Source organism: Prenolepis imparis, unplaced genomic scaffold (assembly GCF_030444845.1).
Source record: "Prenolepis imparis isolate NDT839.2.m4 unplaced genomic scaffold, iyPreImpa1.0 SCAF_4, whole genome shotgun sequence".
NCBI lineage: Eukaryota > Metazoa > Arthropoda > Insecta > Hymenoptera > Formicidae > Prenolepis > Prenolepis imparis.
Window position 1 is genome coordinate 16,820,541 of NW_028141162.1, and position 24,266 is coordinate 16,844,806.

Sequence of the window (24,266 nt, forward strand, 5' to 3'; positions counted from 1 at the left end):
TGATGTAGCGAGAAACATAAAGAACGATATCGATCCGCGCGACATATCTTTATATATGTATATACGAAAAGTTACACTGACAAGTTGAGCAACTTCTTCTCTGAAAATTTAATCTTCCAAATCTATTAAATTTCTGGCAAACGAAATACAGACAGGAGAGAAAACTATTCTTTTCATCTATATGTTTAAAGTGTATAGAAATATTATTTATTGAAATTTACTTAAATTATTTTACCTTTAATTATTATATTTAAAAAATTATATAATTTTTTTTAAATTCTTCCAAATGTAGGTATTTAGGTAGATTTCGGTCTATAAAACATAGACAGGAAATTAAAAATTGATTTCTTCTTTCATCAATATATTATCATCATTATAAAATAAATGTATCTCTTCACTATTAATTTGTGCAAAATTTGATATTCAAATGTAATCTTAATTTTAGATAGATAGATTTTTTCCTTAAATAAAATTTGTCCTGTTAAAAAAAATTTCTTTCGTGTATAATCCAAAATTTTTTTATTTTGACAAACACAAATTAACATATCTCTTTGTTATAGATATTTATTATAAATTCCTTTTCTCCCGAATTATTAAAAATACTGAACAATTTGATAAGTTTTTAATAAAAAAAAAACTTTCTTTCTGCTTTATATGTAGGTATATAAATAAAATATTGTCAGTAGAAAAATATATATCAAATTAAAATATTAATATATTGTCTCGAGATAAAAATAGATGTCAATCATGCGGATCTTTGATGGGAAAAGGTGTCAACTAAAAAGATTAAGGATTTAATCTGCCAGCCATCCAACCGGGAAACGGAGGCTGATAAAACACCGTCGCTCGGCAATTTCAACCCTCTGGTCGTTCCCTGAAGCGCAAAGATCTCTTTGACTTCTCTTATAATTCCGTTAATTGTCGCATAAACCACTATATTTAACGCATCGGCGAATTTTTCGCGAATTAGAAATAACATATATCGCCCCAGTTTTCGCGCATTGATACATCATATTCATCATCGTATCATCAATTTTGCATGAATTCTCATACTGAGAAAAACTCGCGTGTTGATTATAATTTATATAATATTTTGTATCGATAAAAAATAATTGTTTATCGAAAAATAATTATCATTACATGCATTTCCAGAATTTTTAATGGACAAATTATGCTTGATATATTTTATATTTATATTATCAACATCACGAATATTCATAGCATGTTTGTCCATATGTAATTTTCATAAATACAGGCAAATATATATCAGATATTACTATATTATTCATATAGCTTCCCTCTTCTGATTATTTTATCGACTTCAATCTACTTTTTATCAATATCCATATATAGCTTTAAAACTCTTTATTGATTTAAGATCGACAAGTACAAAGGTACCAAAGAAGAGTAAAAAATATATGAAAAATCGTTGAAAAGTACAAAAGCGCGTTCTTATACGTAGGATTAAATCATCCGGAAAAGCGTAAGGTTGTCCCTCAAAGAATAAAACATTAATCACTCTTATACGAAAGCTCTTTATGTCTGATTCGATTCGAGAACTCAAAGGTATGTAATTGGTTGAAATGAAAGAAAAGAGCTCAAGATTTGCAGGGTGCTCGATCGCGATTTGTGGTACCATCGTTTTAATTAAGCTCAATAATCGTCTCTTTACAAACAAGGAAAGCTCTCTTTTCTCGCGTCTCGATTCATCAGAGCCGTCGTTATCGGCGCGAATGTTGCTTCATTCTAGGACAAAAATATACGCATGTGTGACTGTACGGTGGCCTGAGACCGGAAGGCGTGTTGTCGATAAAAAATGATTAGACGTCAGCTTCACATGACTACTACTAGAATGATACTTTGTCATCACTTACGAACGTCAATAACAAGCGATGACATGACTGTCGTTCTGAAAATATAGGGCAGATTTTATTTTATATTTTTATTTTATATAAAACTGTTTCGGAAAAAATATAGCTATCTCTCCTGTTCTTTATTATTATTCTTTGTTCTTTTATACAATAAATAAATATATTTTATATAAATTATTTTAAATATATTTTATAATATATTTAATATTATAAATATATTTTATATAAATTATTTTAAATATATTTTATAATATATTTAATATTATAAATATATTTTATATAAATTATTTTAAATATATTTTATAATATATTTAATATTATAAATATATTTTATAATATTATACGTGTTATATTAATAGTGTTTAAAAAGGCAGATGCAACTGTGAAATTATATGTCAAAACTATCTTTTTATTTCTTTTTCTCATTGGGTTAATATATAAAAAAAAATTGTTTTTCACTTTCTTTTCCTTACATTTGGCTACGTTTTGATCAATGCTTTTTTTTAGTGAATAAACTTTTTCTGAATTTTTAATTATGATTTGGATAAAGTCAATTATTTGACAATTTAAATTGTTCTTTTGATAAAATTACAATTTCTTCAAACTGAATGATCAAAATTATAATTTGGAATGTAATTTTTAAATTGAAAAGATAATGACAATATTAGAAGGTTAAAAAAAAGATAAATAAAAATATGATTTTAGAAAACAGCATTCAAAGATTTTAACACCATTTTTATATACATAAAAAGTTTTTAAAACAATTAATAGACATATCTATAAATCAGTTTATATCAGATAAAATTTTCAGCAATTTATATATATTTCTTTAAAAAAATTATTTTATAATCGTTTTCAAATCTATTCATTTTTAAATTTGTTTTACGGGACAGAATATTCTTCAATTTTTTCATTTTAACAAAAACATTTTTAGAAATTTCTTGGTTTTAATGTCAATTAGGACAACGAAAACAAATGTGGCAAATTCGGAACACCCTAATAGACCTAGACGAAATGATCATGCATCTCTATAGTTTGCAGCGTAATCAAAACTTAAATGTGTTCCCTGAAATTTATGATTTGTTCAAGTGATCACCCTAATCGTACGTAACGTTTATGAACTTCGACCCGTGTTTCCATAAATTGCGCAGCGTGACGTTAACCCGGGATGCGAGATATTCCACTCAACGTCGTAATAACGGTTCATGAATCTACCTGTACACCGCACCTACGCAGGCGCAGACGTGTGGGCATGCGAGTTTCCTGCGTCTGTTTCCTTATCAGGCAAGCCGTATGCGTTACGACGCGTTAAAAGAGCTGTAAAACGCACCTTTACAAACCACGTTGTTAGGCTAACATATAAAAAGTATGAATATAAAGTAGAAAAACCGGAAAGAATAATAGAAAAAGATAATCGTTTCTCCAATTAAGGTAAATTATTGGACTGTAAATGATAAAGAAATCCAAGATAATTGATAATGTTTTAATATACTTGAGAATAAAATAATTTTTATATATGTATCAATGTAGATATAGCATTTAATAATTAATAATATAATAATAATTTTATAGATTAATAATATATAATAATTTCATTATTTTTAAAATAAGAATTCCTTCAAAAAAATCTTAAATTAAAAATAATTAAAAATGTCTTTTGTGTGTGATTTATTTAATTCATATAGAAACCGTAAAGCTAATACATAATTATTTTCTCTCTCCCTCTCTCTTTCTCGATCTATTATTAAGCGAATAATGGAATTTTGATAAATGATTTTAAGCTATTTATAATTTCTGATTGTTTAAGAGAAATTGATACTGATTTTTTTAAACATTTTTATCTCTCGTAAAATCAAGAATCAGCGTAAAAAAACGACGAAAAAAATGTATAAATGTTGTAGAATAGGGGGAGAATTTTATCGAACAGCAATCGGCGATTGAAATATCGCAGTATCAAATTAAAATTCAATTAACAAGTTGTCGTCGATAAAAGCGAATAAAAGTGAAAGGGGGAACGGAAGCGAGGATGTTGAAATGCGTGTGTCGATCGGAATTAAATAACTCAATACCGCCTCCGAGACGCCCATCTATAAGCAAATGCGTAGAAATGGTGTCATTGTACGCTTAGTAGTTTCAAATTTTTTTCATCGTTATAAGAAACGCGACTTTTCATTTATGCAGTTAATCGTATGATTCAATATTGTTCAGTATTTTCAAAAGGTGAGGAGAATTTGTGAATCGCGTGTCACGGGGCTTTTTGTAAATAATAATATAATATGGCATGAATAATAATATATAATATGTATAATTATAATATAATAAAGTATTATTTTCAAAAATGTAAATTATTCGGAAGATAATGGATAATGAATTCTTATTTACATTTCTAAAATAATATTTCATTATATTTAAAATATCAAAAATAAAGAACTAAAGCCAGACAAATATAGTGTATTAAATTTTTTATATTTTATGGATATGTAAGAAAAAATATTAATACCTATATAATTAAAATTAAAATCAAAATTTTAACACATTCTTATTATTTAGTTTCAACATAATTGTTTGTGTGACAGATGTTGTTTCTGCCATATTCTACTTATACCTAACTGTCCCCATTTTATCACGTTAATAGATATCTGAGAAACAAGACGTGGGTGAACTGTGAAGGTGTCAAGCACTTCCGGCCATTGCGGAAGATCGTATAGACATCGGGAAAGCCATGAAAGGTCTTACTCTCGTAAAATAAAGATTTTATAGCGAAGAAAAAGAAAAGAAAGTTAAACCTTCGAAGAAGGCATTAATTCTTACAGATATATAGAAATTTCATGTTGCTTAACCTTTTTTACATCTTAAATACGATTCGAATTTCGAACAGACATCTTTATCTAAAATTAATTATACTTATTAAGTCTTTATTGTTAGATTTACATATTATTTTTTATTATAAATTTTTTGTTTTATTTCCTTAATTTTAATTTTAAATAAATAAACTTAAAGAAAAAATTATAATTTTGTGTAAAACAAAATATATCTTTTTTAAAAATTTGAATTAAAAATCAATTGAATGTTTTTCAATTTTCTGGAAAAAATAAATTATTTTATGTAATCTAGATAAAATATATCTATATTCACATCTGTCATGTCTGTTTTCTGTCGTTATCGCATATTTTGGGCAAAAGGCTAAACGACGAGTATAAACGTGATGCTAATTGCGAGAACAGACGAACGATGAATTCATTCGCATGCTTTTATTCTTATCGGGGGAATAATGGAAGGGGGAAGTGCGCTATTTCAGACGTTTCCGTGCAGAAATTATTCTTCGTTTCCACACGGTTGCATCGCGGCAGACAAAAACGCCGGTGCAGCAATCATCGGCGCAGGAGGAAATCGCGCGAAAATGGCGCGTACTACCTCCGCTGGCTTTGTTTCGAGCCCTCACCGTGGTTTTACGATAGTACCTATCGTTTGTGCTAAGAGCAAAGGAAAATCCCACCGAGTCGCTGAGAGAAGCAGTCTGCTTCTCTGTAAGACTAGCAAAAGACCAAAAAACTTCACTTAAGCATCATCATATACATATAACTCGCTCCTCTACAGGATGTCTCAGGAAAAACATATTTTAGAGAGCGAGAGGATACATATGTATACACAAAAAATAGAATTAAATTTTCATAAAATTATCACTAATATTCTTATAGCAGTTAATTAGTGTTGTTGTATGTACACAGTTGGAAAATTTGTGTTTTCTTGTTAAAAACGGTCCCCGTTAAAATTTTTGTGTTAAATATTTAACACATTCATGTGTTAAATTAACATATTGCTGTTGTGTTAATTGAACTCAAATGTTAAATTATTAAAATAACTGAAAAAGTGTAAAAATAACACAATGTGTATTTACTTTTAATATAACACAATAAATATGTTTGGTATTATTAGTAACAAGATTTATCTGTTAAAATTTACAGAAAAAAAATGTTAATTTTACTTTATAATATAAGTGGGGATGATAAAATGTAAAATTAACCATTTTTTTAGTTAATTTTTACATTCAAACTATGTTAATTTAACACAAAATTTATTTTAAGTTTATTTGAAGTTTGCATTTATTTTATGTTAAAATATTAACACAGTATTCGTGTCATCATTTAACATATCCGTATTATGTTAAATTAACACAAAAATTTCTGTGGACCGTTTGGGACATGTGATATTTGTTAAATTTAACACAAATTTTTCAACTGTGTATATCATTTTAATGGAGATTAATTACTATCTAACTGAAAGAATAGAAACTAGACTAGAAATGTTTACTTGGTTTTTTATTTCTTTTTATATCTCTCCTCGCATTCTCTTCAAATTTGATAAAATATAAGATTAAATTTTTTTTTAATTTTTCTAATTAATTTCACGCAGATGAATTTATAAACTGAATAATTCTACTTAAAAAAATCAAAGGACTGCAGCGACTCGGTAAAAATTATTTTTAAAAAAATATATATAAATTATTATGTGTGTGATGAAACTATTTACGTGATCTCGCTATACTTAAAATGTACAAAATAAACATAACTGTGGAGCGGTTTCTTTTATCGCATTCCAAATTCCAACCGCGGCTGATCATTGTTTACTTTATTCACCTCTTTTTCACTTCGGGGACGACTTTATGGCTCAAGAACGAACCGTGTAAACTCGCTTTTAATGGAATAAGAAGAAACGATCTCGCTTCTTCTCTCGTTGTCTCTCCTCGTTCCTTCTTTCTCTCCAGTCCTTTCTCTTCGAGCGATCGCGGGAGCGAAGCTACGTGCTACTATCGATCGTTTTCTCGAAGCACGAGAGAGCTCGAATCGCGGCACGACGCGAATATCGTGACTCTCGCGCGCGAGAATCGGTCAATCTCGCGATTTCGCGATGGGAGAGCCACAAAAGGGACAGGGGAGAAAGATTGAGAAATCGAAGCGACCAAAAAAAAAAAAAAAAAGAGGGGAGAGACGATCTAATAATAGGACAGGCATGTACATTAACGAACTTCCGTGAGAGCGTCGTTAAGGGCGCCGAGAAACCGGAAAGCCGGAGTGAAGAACAGGGGAAGAGAAGAGGGAACGTGGAAAAAGAGGGGGCGTGAAAAAGATGGCCTGAGAATAAATTTAGACCTTCTGGTTGCGGCAGCTGATGCGGAGACGCATTGACGCAGAGACGATGCGCTAAAATGTGCGCTAGGAAGCTGGATTTTCTAATCCTCTCGTGGATCAAGTGAATCAATTTCTCAAGTTTATATATACCATTTAAATGTTTATATACGAAAAAAAATTCTGTCACTAACTCGCAATCTATTTATTAAAAAAAGTCTATTTAAAAAGATATAATATCTATAAATTGATTATATGACGTATGAAAAATATCGGAAAAATATCTTCTCAATAGAAGTTTAATTTATTCTCCTAGGAAAATTTGTTTTCTCTTTCGAAAAAGCTTATTATAAAGAGAGTATTAAATTAACGTAGTATATTTGCGTAATTTTCTTTTTCAGAAGTATTCTTATCTAAATTTTCTCTTTCAGAATTATCTAATGATGCTATTATTCGCCTGAGAAAATCACGGTAGAAAATATTACACATATATTACGAATATCATATACGCCATCTTTTTCGCACCTTCAGCAGGAAAGATTCGCGAAAATAATGATAATACAATTTAGAATTCACGCCTCTATAGTCAGTGGCTGATAATACAATTTAACAAAAAAAATTTCGAGAGAAAGAATAATTATTTCTTATAATTTTTTAATTCTCGATATGAAACTTTATCGCGTTACAAATTTGAGAAATTTTAGATTAAATTGTAAAAAGAACTTTTTTAACATAAATTATTATGCTGCTTACAATACGTGAATAAGTATTAGAAAAGTATCATTTTCCATTCAAGAGTAAATATATTATTATTATTAGACATTTTAACTCTCAACAGGAATTTATTCTGAAGAATAAGATTTTTTTCATAATCAAATATTAAATTGAGTTTATATTACAGGAAGATTGTAATTAATCATCTACTTTTAAGCTATTATATGTATAGAATATGTCAAATTATATCAATTTTAATTCATATAATCCGAAATATTCTCATATATGAATTTTTGCAAAAATCAGAAAATTTTATAAGTTATAATTTTTATTTTCATCATCAGACACAGCAACGCAAAAATCTCTTTAAATTCAAATTGAAAAATATTTGACATATCTGTCCGTAAATGTTCGACAATTTTATTTACATTTAACATTTTCATAATGGAACTAATATTTTAATCTCGAAAACCTTAACTTAATTTCTGCAATAAATTCCTTTTAAAGATTAAAAAATTTTAATAATATCTTAAATTTTTAACAAATTAAAATTTCTCCAACACGTCACGTGTTTTGTATTAAATAAAATAGTATTTTTTTTATTTCAAATTTCTCAAAAATTACAATAAATAATTTAAAAACCGAAAATCGAATTTAGCATCGAAAAAAATTACGAGGAAATAATTACCCTCTTTTTTCGATCTAAAAGAAAATTGATTTTGTCAGACTATGCACACAAAAAAATTTCTAGATGTCGCAACAAAAATTATCGCTATTTTTTGTATCTGATAGAATATCGTTTGTCACAGATAGAATTATCGTTTGTCACAGATAGAATTTTTTAGTTCTGTCTCTGTCATTTAGATTGATTACGTGCAAAATATATACGATATTACAATATTTGCTAATTGTTTATCTACCTCAGTTAATTTTTCGCACCTACAAAATTTTTGCTGTAGTTGCAAAATCATTTTTTTTAGTGTGTAATATTCCATTCTCAACGTGACAAGCAGTTCGCGGAATGCAGCATCGGCGCGAATGAACAATAATCGCCTCACCTCCCGCAGTTCTGCACTTGCAGAGCATCCCTATCTGGCGGTAATTTGGCAGAATGAGGTGCATCATTATGGAGCGCGCGACGCATTGTATAATTCAATACAAGCTGCGAGTGTGCAAACTCTGGAGTGCAGAGCGCAGAGCCAAGTTCCCAAATTACCGAGCCGACAGACGTGATGAGAGCAGAAGTGGTTCGGATGACAGTGTCGATGAAAAATATTGCACGACAGATTTTTTGCGAAATGGAGAGAATTTTACACAAAATTATATCTAGAATAGATTACTCTATCACACGTTAACGATTATATAACATTCGGACAGAAACTATTTCTTTCGAATCCTCGAAATTCTAGACGTTAATTATGTTAATAATATTATTATATGTATATATAATATTAATAATACTGTTAATGATATTAAATAATATTAAATGTTATTAACAATTATTATTTAATATTATTTAATAATATTATTTAATAATATTTAATAATATTAAATAATAATATTAAAATGTTAATAATATTATTGTAAGTATGATATAATATCAGATCATCAGATATGTGAAAAACACAAAAAAATATCTTTATATTTATTCGTGATGACTAATAGTCACGTATATATTTTTCCGCAATATAGATAACTAAACTAATTAAGGTTATTAATCTCGGTTTTAATCTCTAAAACCTGTGCATGCCATAATTATACCTGAATCATCTTTCTTGTACAATCTATTATAGATATAGACCGACATTCTTAAATAAAAAAATTGAAAATTTATGTGCATCGCATTTGAACCTTCTCATAAATTCTGAAATCGTGCCGTAATAAATTTCTAAGACGGCATTTCTGTTGCGTGGGGAACAACAAGGAAACCGTTTCCACGACATTTTACTTATCTACTTCTTCAAACGTAATTCTGAATATCATTGAAGTTAGTCATTATACAATCTCGTGATCTTGAATAATAAAACAAAAAATGTTTTTTTGCTTCATTTCAGCAACGAGTAAAAATAACGAATAAAGATAATTCAATTAACTTAATAACGGCAGTGTAAAAAATTACATAATTCAAAATTTTGTTCAGAAAAGATAAATGAAAATCGTAAATTTAAAATTAAAATATATTCAATTTATTTTTGTTTTCTAAAAACTTTTTAAAAATAAAAAAAATTTTTTTAACATTTTTTTTATATTAGAATTCTTTAAGAAAGAGATGATTATACTGATGCAAGAATGCGAATCATCGGAATGTCAATCCGGATCCAGTAATTTTTCGAGCGCAAAGCGAGCGACAAATTCATGAAGACGCATGGCAAATTATAAGTCGCTTTACTTAAATGACACGATTAGGCAGAAATATGGAAACGATGCACGCGAGCCGGGCACGAGCGGAGAGAAGAGACGGTCGGAAAAGGGGGGAGGAAGCGGAATACGTCAGCGGAAGTTACCGCGGCACGCGTGCGATCTGAAATTAATGTTGGAATCGCGTGCGAACCGCGCCGAAACCCAAGGGCTGCACCTGCACACGTCACGACCTTTAAAAAGCAGTGAAGGCACGCGCAGAATAAACGCCCCCCTTATTTCTTCCCTATCACTCTTTCTCTCTTTTTCCCTCTCTGTCGTCTTTTACAAAAACGAGCCTGCGGTCATTTCTGTCTTGTACGAGACACGCAAATTACGTTACTCACGACAATTAACAGTGTCCGAGTTAATTATGTCAGGTAAATCGATTCGAACAATGATAAATTACACAGTTGGAAAATTTGTATTTTCTTGTTGAAAACGGTCCCCGTTAAAATTTTTGTGTTAAATATTTAACACATTCATGTGTTAATTTAACATATTACTGTTATGTTAATTGAACTCAAATGTTAAATTATATTAAAACAACTAAAAAAAAGTGTAAAAATAACACAATGTATATCTATTTTTAATTTTACACAATAAATATGTTCCGTATTATTAGTGACAAGATTTATATGTTAAAATTTATAGAAAAAAAATGTTAATTTTACTTTATAAGTGGGGGTGATAAAATGTAAAATTAACAATTTTTTTAGTTAATTTTTACATTAAAACTATGTTAAGTTTACAAAAAATTTATTTTAAGTTTATTTGAAGTTTGCATTTATTTTATGTTAAAATATTAACACAATATTCGTGTCACCATTTAACATATCCGTATTATTAACACAAAAATTAACACAAAAATTTCTGTGGACCGTTTGGGATGTGATATTTGTTAAATTTAACACAAATTTTTCAACTGTGTAATAATCATGCAAATTATAAAATATTATAAAATAATATTGTAAAACAATATTATAAATATTATAAAAAAATATTATACACAATATTATAAAAAAAATGTTTGTTGTGTACACAGAGAGAATTTTTTCTTAGAATTTACCCTGAAAATCAGGGTAATCGTGGGACAATACGGTATGAAACGAATTTTTAAAATGTTTGATTTGATTTTATACCATACTTTTAGTAAATTTTACTATACTTTTAGTAAAATTAATCAAACATAGGTATTTTATATTTTATTGTGATAGATATTATTATTTTTTATTGTGATAAATATTAATCGGAGAAATTCTCATAAAATTCTTTCCATACCATATTGTCCCATGATTACCACGATTTTCAGAGTAAATTCTAAAAGAAAATTCTCTGTGTGTATAAATGTACATTTACGTTCGTTGAAAATAAAAGTATTGTTCGATCGAAATTTAATAAAATTCAATTTTTTTATTGAAGTTTAACTCCGAGTTTAACTCTAATTTATTTCTTTCAACTTTCTGTAATCGCGTTTTCCGTAAAGATTTTCTCATTTTTGATCTAGCTGCTCTTTTTTTCGTTCGTTCAAAAATTCTGTCGGCGAATATAGAATTTGTCACAAAAGAGAGGGCGCGTTTCTCTTCAAAGGAAACCTTTTAGCAGGTCTCTTTGCTCTCTCCGGAGTCCGAAGAGATTAAAACTCGCCGCGACACCCTACGAAAAATCTCGGGTTCCGCGAAGGGTTCCGCACGTGTACCGCGTGTATACCCGGTACATTATCGGGAGGGTCGCGAACGTAAAAGTGACTCTGGTGGCGGCAGTTCACGGGAGAGAAAGAGGGTGCGAAGATAAACCCTGTAAACATTCGCGATAAAAGCGTCCCCGGGGAGAATAACCGGAAAAGAGACGCGAGATCTCCGTCGATAGCAATATTGTGTCAAGATTCGACGTGATCTAGGAAAGGAGGAAGAGTCAGGGATTCTGATTGTACTCGAATGTAAACCCGCATCGAAGATACGGTCGGGAAACAAGGGTGTTTAGTGGGTTCTTAATGCCGAAAATGCTCAATTAATCCTTTAATCTCGTAAGAAGGTTTAATCAAAGTTCCGGTAAAAGAAAGAGGGAGGAAGTGGATGTAATATTATACGTAAGCCGCGAAGCAGAAGGATCGATAGCCAGAAAAATAATATACATACATACACACACAAATATGTAACTCTACAAATGTTTAATTCTATATAAGCACAAAATTATTTTCCAACGAAAAAATTATCGATAAAAATTATTTAACTTTTATCCGATATGTCATATAAATATTTATTTATAATGTATTATGTAATATTTGCAGAAAAATTTAATAATTAATAATCTATTTTTTATTTAAAAAATTTATCCTTTTTGACTGTAAAAATTATTCAAAAATTCTCATATTAATATATGAAATATATATTTATTTGTGTTAAAAATCAAAGAGCGCTAAAATTATTTTCCAATGAAAAAATTATGGATAAAAATTATTTTATTTCTATCTGATATAGGTATCATGTAAATATTTAATGTGCTATGTAATATTTGCAGAAAATTCAATAATTAATCTTTTGATTTAAAAAATTTATCCTTTTTGATCATAAAAATTATTCAAAAATTCTGATATTAATACATAAAATATTTATTTGTGTTAAAAATCGAAGTGCTATATGTAGCATAGAGAGAAACGAAAAAATAATCTGCTGTCGAAAATACAATAAAGAATCATATCGACCACGGAGGATAACCAGCATGTTTATCATTATACAGCAGTTGTGCGATTCATTGTATATACAATATTGTGTGTGTATGTTTTATGATTCTGATAAAGTAATGTTTGTAAATGATAATGGTGCTTGATAAAAAATAGAATCATCGTCGCCGATATTGCTCTATTCCGAGGACGATGTTAAATCAGGCAACCTTGTACTTTGTATGCGTAATCAACATAATATTATTTTTAAAAAACAAAGAATCATTAAAAATTAAAATTTATAACGTTAGTACACTTGACAGATAACTTTCTAACAAATAAAGAAATATACTCAATTATTTTCCTTTCACGATTTTTATGAGCTTTGAATATGTTGTAATATAGACAAAAACAAGAGATACAATTCTTTTTTTCAAGTGCTCAATCTCACTTTAAAGGGTTGAAACATCTCTTCGAAAAAATTATGATTCTAATTAGGTTTTTATGTTTCTGAATGAATCAGTAAAAAAATATGAAAAGAATATTTTAAAGAAAAATTCTATCCGTGATAATAAAGAAAGGTGACAATAAATAAATTCTACATATAAAAATAATAATAATAAATGTTTATAATAATAATAAAGCTAGCCGAATGTCTTTGAGATATCAAAGGTTAATAGATCAATACAACATAATAAAAAATATTAATGAATATGATAACATTGATGCAATAACAATTTTATTTGCAACTGCGTCTAAGGAAAGATGTGTTTTCAAAAAACAACTTTATCATATATGATTGAATATTTAGCATTAAATGCTTTTTAATTTTTGCTATTGGACAAATTTCCAAATTGACAGAAAGGAAAATGAAAAATCTGAATGTATTATTATAAAGAACATTTAAAAATCATAAAACTTTTGCTTGAAGTATTTTATCTTTTATCGGCAATAATATTCGCACAAAAAACGTAAATTTTTTAAAGAGATTTTTATAGAGATGTTTCAATCTTTTAAAGTAAGATTGAGCGCTTCTATAACGAAAGAAATGCATGTTTCTTATTTTTTATTTATGTTACAATATATGCAAAACTATTAAAATCATGGACAGAGAAGGGACAGGAAGAAGTAATTAATTGAGTATGTTCTTTTGTAAGAAATATAAATAATTTAAATAAATTTTTTTTTTTCAAGAATGTGAATATAAATATGACAAAAAATGTAAATTTAAGGATTCTACAGAAATACTTCCTGAAGATTAAGTTGCAATAAGGAGTGATAGCCTCGTCGAGGAAATAAGCGACGAAGGATGCATATCCGATTATCATTCACGTTACTTTCCTTTACTTATTCAAGTCACGAGGATATCTCTTAACCGCAATAAATCAGAGACTCTTCCTTCAGTCAAAAAAGCTGACATGAGACTCGCTGGAACAGCTTCGGAGTTACTTTCATTGGACATATATATATATTTTTTTTTTCGTCTGGATTCTGAACAGAATGCCGCGGAAGAGGGTGTGTACATCCCACGCATTACACATACATCCTGTATATGTATATTTGCGCGTACATACGCGTCAGTTATGTGTTACATGTTCAACAAATAGATACACAGACGCGGGTATATGAAACGTGCATCAAATTTCACATACAGAAATCAAGTCGCGTTTCGCGTATCGTACACACGTTTTATATACGGGCACATATAGGGTTTTTTTGTAAGCATACATGTTAAGTACTCGCGGTAAAAAGGCCCTTTCTCGCGCCCAAAGCATTTCCTTACTAAAGAGCATCCTCGTGAAAAGAATAAATTCTATTAATAGACGATGCATTTATACATAGATTATTTAATGTATGCTAGGAATAAATTAATTCTATTTTCAATTTTTAATTTAAGAAAATTTTCATTCAGATCATAATTAGCAAATTCTTTAGAATGATGCATATTGAAAGATTAGAAAGCATATTTGAAAGATGACATATTTATCTCGTTATTAATCTCTCTCACGGAGAATTTAAGATTGAGAGGGCAGATACATATTTTCAACGCATCGGTAGAGCATCTCCTGTATAATATCAGAGAGAAAAATGACAAAGGAATTTTTTGATGAACGGCGAATACATATCGAGACTCGGGAAAAACGAGGGAAACAGAGCGGAAAGAAGCGTCGCGAGTATTTCATCGATCAGTGGTAACTCAATATCCTTGAAAAGCGCACAACGCACCATAATTGCGATAGAGGTCACGAACAAGGTCAATAACCGCGTACAATCGGCGCTAAAATGGCGACGAATATTCCGACAGTTTTCCAGACTTACGTCTGCAGGCCATGACACGTAAAAAAATTTGTTAGTCATAATTGTAAGGCCGTAAAAGCAAATCGACCAATCATTGTCAACGTAGTTTGAGTGTGACTGGTTAATTTGTTTACGATTTTACGACTAAAATTTTTTCACTTGTAATGACTTTAAATCAAAATAAGAATATATGTATATATGTATACGTCATAAAATGTGACGAAAGTTTCATTAAATATATATAGGTACAATGACCGGCAAAAATAAAAAGCCTATATAAGATTCTATATAAGATTGACTTGCTTTATAAAGGTAAAAAAAATATGTTATATCTTTTTATAATTGAAAATTAATTAATTGAGTGTTTTCAATTAAAAAGGAATTATTTTTTATTTAATACTATATTTATTTCGTACAATCATATATTTAAGAGCGACAAAATAAAAAAGCAAGTTAAAGTAATAATATAAGGTAATATATTTTAATTTAATTATAATATTTATAATATTATTATATTTATAATTTAATTATAATTGCAATACATTTTAATTTTAAGAAATAACAATATTATTTTAATTAATAGTTAATATAATTTTTGTTAGCCTCAATAATTTTTTGAAGTCTTAGTTTGTTTTCAATTAAATTTTTCAAATGTTATCCAGATTCTTGATTTCGTCACTCTTAAATATACCTACGATTGTTTAGAAATAAATATGGTAATAAAAAATAATTCCTTTTAAATTAAAAACACTTTATTAATTAATAAATTTTCAATTTTAGTTATAAAAAACCTATAACATATTTTTTTTACTTTTATGAAGCAAACTAGTCTTATAAATGAAGTGGCTTTTTATTTTTGCCGGTCACTGTATAACAAATAGAAAATATAATCTTAAGTTAGATATGAACTTAGATATGAACGATTGAAAAATATAGTATAAAATATATCTTTATATCGTTCCATCAAAATAATTCAAGGTCTGGCATAAGTCAAATATAATCTCGAGTGTCTGCGTACTAGACATATAAACAAAATAATCTATATAGAAATCGTAACAGTCAACAGTCAGCAAGTTTTTACGATAGGACAGAGTTCGAACGAATTCCTGTAAAATGTCGCAATCGATTAAATTGTGGAGAATAAGAAAAATGGAAAACATAAAACATTTCCAAGCGAGATATAACGCAATATCTCTCGATTAAAATATACGCAACATATGTATATTTCTTCACATAAACGATTTTTATGACAATGGAATGAATATTAATGAAACTTTCCCATGTCAAATAAGTGAGAAATGACTATTGATAATATTTATCGACGATATAAAGCGAGAGCGACGACCGAGAGACTCTCCCTCTCTCCCTCCTTCTCTCGTATTATTTGCCGGTACTTTATCGTTAACTCCCGTAATTCACTACTTGAGTGACCGTCCTCGAGACGAGAGTACTCTCATTCGGTGCACATAAATACGCCACTGTTCTCCCTTGTAGCGTGAGAGAGAGTACGCGTGCGTGAAATTAACTTTCGAACAGTCGCATCTTCAGGTGCGCTGGGGCGATTCACGGTCAAATTCCTATATTATTAACATTTATTTATCTTACACGCTTCTATTATATGTATATTGTTACACATCCACGTGTGTGTTTTTCCTCTGCTTCAAGCGTGGGATATAAGAATGTTATTGTATTTGTATCGTTAAAGTTACAGTGAAATTGAGGAAAATTGTTAAGAATAAAGAAGTTTTTTTTAACAAATTAAAAATATGTGAATTTGACGGTTCGTACAATTGATGACTTTCTAGATTTATTAAAATTAAATATCAATGACAAAAGTCATCATTATTCTTACAATAAATAGAATTTAAGAAAAATATTCAGAAAGAGAAATTATTTTTTTTTGACAAATTAAAAATACATGAATTTAATGGTCGCGTAATTGATGACTCTTCGAAAGGAATTGAGGAAAATTGTTAAGAATAAAGAAGTTTCTTTTTAACAAATTAAAAATATGTGAATTTGACGGTCGCACAATTGATGACTTTCTAGATTTATTAAAATTAAATATCAATGACAAAAGTCATCATTATTCTTACAATAAATAGAATTTAAGAAAAATATTCAGAAAGAGAAGTTATTTTTTTTTGACAAATTAAAAATACATGAATTTAATGGTCGCGTAATTGATGACTCTTCGAAAGGAATTGAGGAAAATTGTTAAGAATAAAGAAGTTTCTTTTTAACAAATTAAAAATATGTGAATTTGACGGTCGCACAATTGATGACTTTCTAGATTTATTAAAATTAAATATCAATGACAAAAGTCATCATTATTCTTACAATAAATAGAATTTAAGAAAAATATTCAGAAAGAGAAGTTATTTTTTTTTGACAAATTAAAAATACATGAATTTAATGGTCGCGTAATTGATGACTCTTCGAAAGGAATTGAGGAAAATTGTTAAGAATAAAGAAGTTTCTTTTTAACAAATTAAAAATATGTGAATTTGACGGTCGCACAATTGATGACTTTCTAGATTTATTAAAATTAAATATCAATGACAAAAGTCATCATTATTCTTACAATGAATAGAATTTAAGAAAAGTATTCAGAATAGAGAAGTTATTTTTTTAACAAATTAAAAATACGTGAATTTAATGGTCGCGTAATTAATTGACTCTTTGTAATTTTATTAAAATTATTTAAATATCAATGCTCTAAATATCATCATTACTCTTACAATAAATAAAACTAAAAAAAAATATTAAGAATAGAAAAGTTGTTCCTTTTTGATAAATTAATAATATGACGGTCGCGCAAAATTTATGAGTCTCTGTAAATTTATTAAAATTAAATATCAATGCCACAAATGTCAATAAATAGAGATGAAGAAAAATGTTAAGAATAGAGAAGTTGTTTTTTTTTTTAATAAATTAAAAATATGTGAATTTGACGGTCGTGCAATTGATGTGACTTTTTCTAGATTTATTAAAATTAAATATCAATACGAAATGTTATCATTATTCTTACAATAAATGAAATTTAAAATACTTGCATTTATTGTAAGAAAAATGACACATTTGGCATTGATATTTAATTTTAATAAATCTAGAAAAAGTAATCAATTTCGCGACCGTCAAATTCACGTATTTGATTAGCTATAGATGTATAGATTATATATGAATATAATTATAATTTATTGTAAGAATAATGATTGATTTGGTCATTGATATTTAATTTTAATAAATCTAGAAAGTCATCAATTGCGCGACTGTCATATTTAATTTATTTTAAAAAAAACAACTTCTCTATTTTTAATATTTTTTTCAAATTCCATTTATTGTAAGAATAATAATAATATTTGGCACTGGTATTTAATTTTAATAAATCTAGAAAGATTCATCAATTGCGCGACCGTCAAATTCACGTATTTGATTATATAGATTATATACGAATAATTTGCAGGAAAATCACGTAAAATTAAAGTAAATTATCAAACGTATTGTTCATTACTCTGCACTTTAATACATGAAAGTTTGAATGGTTCGTCTTGCAGCATTATTGAGCAAACGCGATAATTGGAATGGAGCCGTATTTAGGTCCTGGAGATTGCGTTTCGTGCCCGCGATCGTTCCGACATTATCGTCATTAGTATTATTATTATTATCATCGTCATTAGCGCGGATGTTCTATGCCGAGCACGAACGGGCAACATCCTCGCGAACCATCGACGACAGATCATCGTGCTTCGGTAACGACATTCCGCTTTCTGGTACGTAATTCGACAACGAAGATTCCCTCACCCTCTCGGATCCGACAACCAACGATATCTAATGGGCCTCGAGATAAGAAGTTTAGCAATACGAAGGAACGACTTCCGCGTTAACCTCAGTTATTAAACTCTGATATTAAACTCGCGGAAGAGATTCAAGTAAATATCCTCAAATTAACCTTTGTATTCGAAATATTTTCATCGGCATGTTTAATCAATACAACTTCATCACATATATTATTTATATAATTAATTATATGTACACTGAGAGAATTTTCTCTTAGAATTTACCCTGAAAATCATATGGTAATCGTGGGACAATGTAGTATGGTACGACAATATGGTACGACTATGCAGTTTAGTAAAATTAATCAAACGTGTTTTATATTTTATTGTGATAGATATTATTATTTTTATCGTGATAAATATTAATCTGAGAAATTCTAAAATTCTTTCCATACCATATTGTCCCACGAGTGATTTTCAGGATAAATTCTAAGGGAAAATTCTCTGTGTATTGTTTAAATATATAAAATAAAATATAAAATATATAAAAATATATAAAAAATATAAAATATAAAATATTTTTTTTAAATGCAAAAAAAAAATTAAAAAATTGCGATGTGAATGATATTTTATTAACATACTTTATTAATAGTATATAATATTTCGCTGGACGCTAAAAGAATGTTCCGGTAAATACTTCGAATTTTTATTCAAAACAAGATTTGACAGAAGACCATATGACCGAGACTCTACTTGTCAAATCTCTTAACATTTAGATATTTTTAAAAAATGATTGAATTTAGTATACAACTGCTTAAAATTAAACAAAAAAAAATAGAATTTGATTATTTATTTAGATTTCGACAATTTTTCTAAAACATAAATAATAAAAATAAATAATAATAAATTAATTAATAATAAAATAAATAATTTTAAAAATATGATCTTTTTATATGTAGTTAAAGAATATCGGAAAATGTTAACTTTTTTAATATGTGTCAAAGGACAGCTCATTACGATTCTCAAAAATTTGATGACGAAATAAAGATTTATAGCTTCTTCGCAGCCTTGCAAGTCGGTTCCCTCTTCCCCACCCCCCTCTTCGCAAGCATTTTCCGGATCGTTAAACATCGTGTCGAGCAAGCGTGTTGCTCGTTGACCCTCGTGTTCCAAGGATGTCCCATGGAAATCGACTTCGACGAGTCATCGAGTATTTTTTCGAATCTATGACGATGCGGAGATTTCTCATAATTTTTTTTTCTCTCGAATCTTTTCTTTCTTTCTTTGAAACATTGCAAACGTTGTACGTCGTTATCGTCAGTGAACGTAATTTCCTGAAATCGAGCAATTGTTACGGAGGGCTTTAAAGGTAGCGAACGTTCTCGAAGAAGCGAATGTCACTCGAGACGAGAGATTGTCGGACGAGGAACTCGCGATAACGAAACCAGACCAGAGTGCGCAGCGAAATTTTATCACAGCTGAGAGATCTCGTTTTGCTCTAGTATAAAATTTATATACATAGCTTCAGAACAGAGAAACAGATAGAGAATATATATATATGTATATACTCTGTTTATTTCTCTATTTTCATGAAGCAGCTTAGATGTTATCCTTCCTATATTTATTATCTACCATTGAAAACAGATAATCCAAGATAAAAAACAATTTTATCACAGCTGAGAAATCTCGTTTTGCTCTAATATAAAATTTATATATGTAGCTTCAGAACAGAAAAATAAATAGAGAATATATATATACTCTATTTATATATTTCTCTAATTTCACGAAGCAACTTTTAGATGTTATCCTTCCTATATTTATTATCTACCATTGCAAACAGATAATCCAAGATAAAAACGATATTTCTTTCAAGTAATTAAGTTTTTTCTCCTTATATATAATATTTCTTGTTTCAACATATATTTAATATAAATCATTTTTTTATAAGAGCTATAATTTTATTAAATGAATTAAAATTCTACGAGAAAGAGTCAATTAATAAAAAATATCGATACGAAATATTCTTCCTTTTTGCAATATGTGTAATTCAATTATGTAATAATTTTATTTTTTTTTTAAAGATAGAAGCTACATAATATTTTTGATACTTTTGAACTATAATTATTTTTCTTTTATTTCACACTTCCACATAAAAAATTCTTATCGATCTGTTTTATAATTTACTTCATTTTTGCAGAGATTCAGCTGTATAATATTCCCAGTTTGAAATAACGCAAATGTTTCGCAATTGTTTCCTCTCAGGCATCCTTTACTCGAGTAAAGCGATGCCTGAATCAAATGTATATTAGGAAAAAAAAGTCGATAACACATTTTAGGTATCTCTTCCGCGTGCTTCGGATTATACAGAGCCACAATATAATCGAAAGCGACATGAACATAGGAACGAACATAATAATCGTTAATTACGACTGACATGATCTCTTCGCAAACGTGCAAAAAGTCCACGAGACAGATCGGCACGTGTATTGAAAGAGGGGATCAGATGTCTCTCATGTCAGAGAGAGAGAGAGAGAGATATTCTTCGTCAGTAAATTCTCGACACAAATATATACAATCCGAAAAAAAGATGTGTGTACTCACCGGGATGACTCGTCGCGCACTCTCGCCCTCTCTCTCTCGCTCCTTCGTCTCCTGTCCTGGCTCCTGGCACCGATGTGGCTCTGAGAATCCGTCACTCCAAGATTACCATCACGCACCGCGTAAATCACGCACCTCTCGATCTAAGATGGACACTCGCACGCGAACGATACAACGACAGGAATATCTTCGCGAATATCGCGCGGCCCGGGGCTGGCGGCAGCGTAAATCTCTCGCGAGAGCGCGAATCGGTACGGTATATCAATACAGACCTCGGGCCGTTGTGCACTGACTGCCGGCAACTTCACTCGGCTCCGCCGCCAACGAACGTCCCCCTCTGCGCGTCACGGTCAAACGCAATGGCCGCGCGCGCACGTCATCCACGCGTTTCGACTCCCTAGCGCGACGCCTGCGCACTCTGTCGCCGCCTCGCGGAACGAACGGTTCGGCGCGAATTCGCGCGACCGGTACAACACAGGTAGATGGAACTTTATTTGAGGCAAGAAAAAGAGTTTTTTAACTAAATAATTATACATATTGATATGTATATGCCGCGTATAATAATAATTATTATTATTATTTACTCTGTATTATTTTTGCGCTTGATAAACAATTCTAATTTTCCAATTATTACAATATCGCAATTTTGAAAAATTTGAGATAAAAAGTTGTACGAAAGAAAAAACTATAATGTGTATTTTATTATATTTATTATTGTCACATTGGTACGAGGAGTTCAAAAAATTTTGTTGTAATAATCGATTTTTATTACCTATATGTCAAATTTTTAAATCGCTAATTTTATTTTAATTTTTTTATTTTATATTTAATTATGTTCAGAATCCTGAGGTCACTTTCGAATATCCATCCATGAGTAAATTACTTTACTTATATTTATTAATTGATGTTGCAGGTGTGTGTGTGTGTGTGTGTGTGTGTGTGTGTGTGTGTGTGTGTGTGTGTGTGTAGGTATGTATGATATTTGTATTATATCTATATTAATTGAGATATTTTTTTTGATAAAACGAGAGCAGTATTTTAATTATTACACCAAACTTATTACAGCTATGTGAACCTAGCACCCGACATTTTAAATATTAATTTTTTAAAACGGAAAATGATAGCATTTCGTTTGTAGTTGTTTGTAGTAACAATAATTTGGTTTGTACTTTTATACATTAATAAATAAAAAAAAATTTTTGAATAACTTGCACCCGACATTGAGATATCGCGAATCCGTTTGCGCAATCTTCTTTAGAATCATTTCTAGTTGTTTGCACTGATTTTCCTTTCGTTTGTAATCGAGCGATTCAAAAGTTATAAACAATTGTTTATTCGTCCAAGAGCTAACTTTGTCAATTTTTAAGATTTTTCAAATCCGCTTGCGCAGTCTTCTTTAGAATCGTTTGTAGTTGTTTGTAGTGATTTTCCTTTCGTTTGTAGTTGAGCGGTTCAAAAGATATAAACAATTGTTTATTCGTCCATGAGGTAAATTTGTTAATTTTTAAAATTTTTCAAATTCGCTTGCGCAGTCTTCTTTAGAAACGGTTGTAGTTGTTTGTACTGATTTTCCTTTTGTTTGTAGTTGAGCGGTTCAAAAGTTATAAACAATTGTTTATTCGTCTAAGAGGTAAATATGTTTATTTTTAACATTTTTCAAATTCGCTTGCGCAGTCTTCTTTAGAATCGTTTGTAGTTGTTTGTAGTGATTTTCCTTTCGTTTGTAGTTGAGCGGTTCAAAAGTTATAAACAAATCATGTAACATTATGTATATATTAGCGTTTCGACAAAATTATTTAACAAATCTCGCTCGAATGAGTCATATTAAATTAGCATATAATGTGCAATATAATGTACATATGCAGTAATAATGAGAAAGTGATTTTTTCCGAGTCTGGCGATTAATCAGGGATAAAAATTAGCACTGGTCAGCCGATTTCAGTGATTATCCGCCCGATATAAGCGACAATAGTAACGCGTCCGAACTCTTTTCTTCCCTGCACACTTTTATTCCTCGTTCGAATAATTTCGACGAATATCGCGATAATAGCATTAATAATGTTATCATTTCTTACAATTTTTTTTAAATTTTATTTACAAATATTTAAATAATAAATTCTATTGATAAAGTAATAAAATATTATCCGCACACGACGAGCAATGTGAACCTAGCACTCGACTTTTTAATAATTAATATTTTAAAACGGAAAATGTAACAGCATTTCGTTTGTAGTAACAATAATTTCGTTTGTACTTTTATCAATTAATAAATAAAAAAAATTTTTAAATGACTTGCACCCGACATTGAGATATCGCGAATCCGCTTGCGCAGTGTTCTTTAGAATCGTTTGTAATTGTTTGTACTGATTTTCCTTTCGTTTGTAATCGAGCGGTTCAAAAGTTATAAACAATTGTTTATTCGTCCAAGAGCTAACTTTGTCAATTTTTAAGATTTTTTAAATCCGCTTGCGCAGTCTTCTTTAGAATCGTTTGTAGTTGTTCGTAGTGATTTTCCTTTCGTTTGTAGTTGAGCGGTTCAAAAGTTATAAACAATTGTTTATTCATCCAAGAGGTAAATTTGTTAATTTTAAAGATATCGCAAATCCATTTGCGCAGTCTCCTTTAGAATCGTTTGTAGTTGTTTGCAGTGATTTTCCTTTCGTTTGTAGTTGAGCGGTTCAAAAGTTATAAACAATTGTTTATTCGTCCATGAGGTAAATTTGTTAATTTTTAAAATTTTTCAAATTCGCTTGCGCAGTCTTCTTTAGAATCGTTTGTAATTGTTTGTACTGATTTTCCTTTCGTTTGTAATCGAGCGGTT

General features: G+C 29.4%; 1 protein-coding gene across 1 annotated transcript in view; it reads right to left on the reverse strand.

The window, feature by feature from the left end:
- The window catches only part of LOC145934694 (uncharacterized), a 156,143-nt gene extending 134,379 nt beyond the window's left edge, over window positions 1-21,764 (reverse strand). The window contains exon 1 of the mRNA XM_083035345.1: window positions 21,449-21,764. The gene's annotated coding sequence lies outside the window, so the exon portion shown is untranslated. The remainder of the gene's footprint in view (window positions 1-21,448) is intronic.
- Between the last annotated feature and the right edge of the window lie 2,502 nt (window positions 21,765-24,266).